Source organism: Mauremys mutica, chromosome 10 (genome assembly GCF_020497125.1).
Source record: "Mauremys mutica isolate MM-2020 ecotype Southern chromosome 10, ASM2049712v1, whole genome shotgun sequence".
Taxonomy (NCBI): domain Eukaryota; kingdom Metazoa; phylum Chordata; order Testudines; family Geoemydidae; genus Mauremys; species Mauremys mutica.
The window spans coordinates 55,249,672-55,255,671 of record NC_059081.1 but is presented as its reverse complement, the minus strand read 5'-3'; positions in this window follow the sequence as shown (position 1 = coordinate 55,255,671).

The following is a 6,000-nucleotide window of genomic DNA, read 5'->3' as shown; positions in this document are numbered from 1 at the left end:
TTTAACAGAGAAAGCCCAAGAATACCCAATAAGTGCCCTGATATTTGCGATGCTGCTAGTATCCTGTATGCCTTACCTCTCTCTTTGAGGAAAAGCGAATACTCCAAAGTGAAAGACTTTTGATACTCATTTCATAAGCAAAGTATTATACATCAGGGTCAAATTTAATAGGTAGTGTCGACAACAAGGGGAAACAGGTGAGACTTTTATTAATGCCGTTTATAGTCCTGGTGAACATTGCAAATATGGAATGTTAAAAGAACTAATAAGACCAGGATAATTGTTGGTATAAGATCACCAGCTTACAAGCACAGCTTCAGTTAAACCCAGATCTCACCCTAGCGAATGCCAAAAAACATAAACAAACAGCAATGTGACTTGCATACTAGCAGCATAGCCGAGACTGCACCAGACAATATTGACACAGTAAAGAGAAGAGAGAGACATGTGAAAAGAGCCGTCAGACCAAATGAAAGAACCCTTCACAACTAGAGTGGGAGACCAAAGAACCTTAATAGGAGGGAAGCTGAGAAAAGTTGTGGAAGATACGGCAAGATACCAACCCAGAGCTGGCAGCAATGTCCAACTAAAGAAGCAGAATGTAAGATGATAGAAAGGGGACGTTTTGCAATAGCATGCAGGTAACCAAAATTAGTGGAAACAATCCAAGAGGGAGTGTTATCAGAGCGCCACGAGTCCGTACTTCTAGAGACTTATTTGCTGTGAGAATATTATATATAGTAAATGAAACAATGAATTCACACAATACTGTGGTTCTTTTGGGTAATGTCAATCACTAATTTGGGTCCTGAACCACTGAGGTCTGGGTATCATGGTCTTAAGGATTTTGTTAGATGAACTACATTTGGTAAGAGTTTCCTCAAGTGACTTGTCATGTCCAGTAATCATTTTACAGCAGACACATCTTTGGGTTTGGGTAAGGTGAGTAAAAGCATCCTGAATAGTTAATAATTAAATCACACATTTTTAATATCATGTATAGCCAAGAGCCACTTGCGGCTCACGAACCTCAGTCTGAGTATCACTGCCTTAAGGGATCTCTTTAAATGGTCCCAATATGTGGATCTGGGGGAGCACACAACAAAACGCATTTAACACACTAAAAACTGATATCTCCAGCTGTTAACTGAATATTGTGCCCAAGCGTCCAACAATAGTAGCAGTGGAGGAATCTTCATATGGTTTAGGAGCAGTGTTCATACAAATAACAGCCAGAAGGAGATGAGAGACCTGTTGCATTCATATCAAAAGCCTCACAGAAAGCAAGCAGCCATGTGTTCAAGTGGAAAAGGACGTTCTTGCAGTCACTTGGGCCTGTGAAAGGCCCAGTGCTAGAATTTTAATAAGAAACAGATCATAAAGTCTTAGTGGCATTATTGGGGTTAAGACCACCAGATGACCTTCCACCTAGGATTCAAAGATTTTGACTACAGCTGGTGCAATTTTCTTTCAACATTGAACACATCAGGGAAAACACGCATAGCAGCAGATACTCTACCTAGAGCCAGAATTGAGCCACCACCAATAGCAGAAAGAAAAGGCTTTTAAGAGCGATGTCAGAGACTACATTGACCTGGTTCTGGCAGCAATTCCAGCATCTGCCAACCATCTTCCGCAAATTAGAGATGATCTGCTAAAGGACGAGACTTGCCAGAAACTGATCTCTGCCAAAGAAGGTGGGGTCAAAGGAGTCCACTTCCAATAGCCCTACTACCATGCTAGCAGGACTAAAATTACCTTCATATAGCCAATGGCCCACAACTGAAAGGACAGCATATTCCTATCTCTGCAGTACTTCTGAAAGAGATGCTCTCCAAAATCTGAGGCACGCCAAGGTATAAACAAGTGCAGGTTATGAGCAGAACAATCTGTATGGACCCATCTGAGCAGGCAAATTCAGACTATAGTAGAGGACTGTGAGACAAGGAAAAAAATAAATCAACTACCAGAAACGTTGCTCAAAGCTACCTGAGAGGTGTTGGCAGATGATAGACACAGATTTGTTTTTCTGTAAAGGCCACACACACATAACTGTAGCTGATCACTTCTCTAGCTATTGACTCTGCTATTCATGCACAAGTCATCCAAAAACTAAAGTCAATATCTGCAAGACATGGAGTTCCTGAAGTCCTCATGTCTGAAAATGGGGCTCATTTTACCTCTGAAACATCACTAGTATTTGCATAGGACAGTGGCTTTAATTTGTGGACTCCTAACACATTTAAAATGGAAATCTTATTTTGCAGACCCCAGGTTGAAAACCACTGGGATAGAACTTTAATTTGAACATTTGAGCTAGTAATCCCCATTACCCCCAGAGCAATGCAGAGTTTTAAAAAGACTGCTGAAAAAATCGGTGGACCCATATAAAGCACTCCTGGCATAACTGTAAACACAGGTACTGTCTGAATGATCTCCAGCAGTATTTCTGACGACTCAGGACAACTTTACATGGGGCATTGGTACAGCTTAAACTTAAGTGGCCTGACCTGAAGGAATTTTGAGAACATGGTGCTAAAATAAAAATTCTCAACAAAACTTTTTATTCTGTGCTGAACAGTTAGCTACCGGAACTAAGGCCAGGGAACAAAGTTCGGCTCAAAAGCTTCCAGACATTTGGAAGTGGGCAGAATCTCCCAAGATCCTATCTAGTGGAGACTCTAGAAGGATTTATCCAGAGGAATTGGGTTCATCTTCAATATATTCCAATTAAATGAAGAGAGGATCTAGGTGCTGCCGGCACTCTGTCAGGAAGTGAGCCCCTCCTCATGGAAATCCAAACACAACAGAAGTGAGAAGACTGCCTGAAAGACTGATCAGATTGCCTCAAAGACTTGATCTTTTGCCTACTGCTCGGGACCATTTTAAATGCAACAGGTAAGGAGTGGAGTGGGGGGGAGGGGCTCCCTGGACACCCCCCCCAGGTCCTACTGTCCATCGTTTACCCTCTTGTCTCCCCCAGTTAGAAGCCTTTGGGGAAGCTCTCGGACCACACCACAGGCCAGGTTTGGCTCCTGTTCTTCCTTTTGCAAGAGGGGAAGGTCTGTCTGGAACAAGGACCAGCCTCTCAGGCAGCCCCTAGAGCAGGGGTGGCCAAACTTACTGACCCTCCAAGCTACATATGATAATCTTCAGAAGTTCAAGAGCTGGATACGCCTGCTGCAGGGTGGTAGGGCTGGGGCTTCTGTCCTGCGGGGCTTCTGCCCATTGGGAGGTGCCTGCCAGGGCTCAGGGCTTTCAGCTGAAGCTCCAAGATCATCCTCCCCACAGTGCAGAAGCCTCTAGCCACACCACTCCACTGCGGGCCAGAAGCTCCCCCCTTCCCAGTCTGGTAGGCAGAAAATGGGGGGGGGGCTCTGCAAGCCACACACTAAGTGTAAAAGAGTCACATATAGTCCACGAGCTGCGGTTTGGCCACCCCTGCCCTGGAGAGTCAGATCTAAGGGCTCAATCTCTGAGTCTATTGCTCCTTGGCAGGGCTTACCTTTGACCCCCTCTTCCTGGGGCATATTGCTTTACCACAGAACAGGGTGGCCTCAGGAGTAGCATGTCCCATAGCTCTCTCTCTTTCTCAGCTGGGCTCCCTCTATTGCCAGCAGTTCCTTGGCAGCAATCTTCTTCCTGTGCTAACTTCACTCCCCCACCTTAAGCTGCTCCCCCTCCAGGCTGAGCAAGCCTTGCAGGTGTCTCCTTAGCATGGGACAGGCCCAGAGTAGCTCCTAGCCTCCTTCATACCAGGGTGAGGGCATGTCCCTTCACAAGGGGACATAGTAATGTAAACGGTATTAAGGAATTTGATGTGTATTTTGAACTGTGCATGCACGTGTGTATAGGTTGGTTTAGAGTGTGTTTTAATTTTTGATTATAAGGACAGGGCGCTGTGGAGTGCTTATGGAGTTTCTGATCCTCCACAGTGACCAGAGAGGACCTGGATGTGTTTGCAGTGGGAAACAGGGACTTTGTGGCTAGCGGGTTCTCTAGTTGCTGCCTAACTCATGGCTCTTTGTGTGTGTGTCCTCACACTTCAATAACCACTTTAAAAAAAAAAAAGAAGTGTGGATCAGAATTTGGTGGATAAAATTCCCTTTCTATTAAAATGTTTGGAAGAGAAAGGGGTTTTGGGTAGAGAGTGCTTTGTTTACTTTTGGTTTGGAAACATCCTTATTTGGCATCTGTAAAGCATTTACATTCCCTAGTTCTGGATCAAAGTCCTTTCCTGGGTCATGTTACTGATTTTCTTCTTTAACTGGAGCACCAAGAAAAAAATGATTTTTTTTCCTTTTCCCTTACAGAGTTTGCATGAGCCAGTGTTAAATTGAAATACCAGCTTTTACCAAGGAAGTAATGAGGATGGGGCATAACATCTCTTAACCCTGCCTCGTCTCATCTTCATGTAAATAATGTCAGGTGCCACCCACCCACAATCTTCTCAAATTAACATTGCAACAAATTGCAAGGATTCTATATTATGAGTATAAAACATATCCAATGGGTTTTAAAATGTGGTAAAAATAAAACGAAGTATTGCTCTGCTGGACTTCCTCATTTCCTCAGGCACTAAAGCTTTTTATGTGCAAGCTCTTTGGTTTTTTTCTTTGGTCTGTACAGCACCTACCACAGTTTGTGTGCTGCTGTAATACACTTTAAGAATAATAATCATAACATACTAGTATTTTTAGAATTAAAATGTTAACCATTTTGGCCCAAGCAGTTAGCTGCTATTTGAGGCCTAGTGGGATTGCATCTTGCTGGGAAAAGAAATTAATGGTAGGAGTCAGTTATTTCTTTGGTGCAATCCTATTTCAATGTTCACAAAGTGCTGTTTTCCTGAACAAAGTAGGATCAGACAACAGCAGGCAATTTCCTTGCTCACAATTTTCAATCACCTCCTGTCAGTTCTGTGCCCCAAGCAACTCTGTCTGCTCACTCCCTAGGCCAGACTCATAACTGCTTCCCTCCCTTTTGACTGGCTTTCTGCCACTCACACATACACAGCTGCAGGTGATCAATCCCCTAGACCAGGGCAAACTATGGCTTATGGGATGAATCCAGCCCATGAGGTGTTTTAAGCTGACCCGCGAGCACCCCACCTGCTCGGCCCTGCTCTGGCCAAGGCGCTGGGTTGGGGCTACATCACGTGGCTACTGGAAGCCGGTATGGCCCTGCTTTAGCTCCTGCGTGCTCCAATGGAAGCCACAGGAGCAGTGCCTGCGGGTGGAGCAGCATGTAGAGCTGCCTGGCTGTGCCTCCAGGTAGGAGCTGGAGAAGGGACATGCCACTGTTTCCGGGAGCTGCTTGACGTAAGTGCCTCTCGGAGCCTGCACCCCTGAGCCTCTCCCCACACCCCAACCCCCTGCCCCAGCCCTGATCCCCTTCCCGCTCTCCAAACCCCTCGATCCCAGCCCAGGAACACCCCAAACCTCTCATCCCCAGGTCTACTCTAGAGCCCACACCCCCAGCCAGAACTTGCATCTCTTCCCGTACCCCTGCTCTCCTTCCCGCTTGCCAAATCCCTCGGTCCCAGCACAGAGCACCCTCCTACACCCCAAACTCCTCATCCCCCATCCCACCCCAGAGCCTGCACCCCCACCCCAATTTTGTAAGCATTCATGGCCCACCATACAATTTCTATTCCCCAATGTGGCCTTCCGGGCAAAAAGTTTGCCCACCCCTGTCCTAGACCCTGCATTTGTAACTAGCCCCAGGAAACCCCTCGTCCCATATGGCTTAGCTTCTGATTGGCCTTGAAATATGACAATAGAGAAGAAAGCCCGATATTTGGAAGGTGGGAGGGGGGAATAAAATGTCTTTACAAACAAAAATGCCCTTTCAGTTCTTCTTTGATACATTATGATGAACCTAAAAAAGGCCACAAATCAATTTTCCCTCAGTCCTCCATTGTCTGGTACTGGGCTCGATCCAAATCCCATTGCAGTAAATGGGAGCTATTCAATTGACTTCAGTGAGCTTTAGATCAGG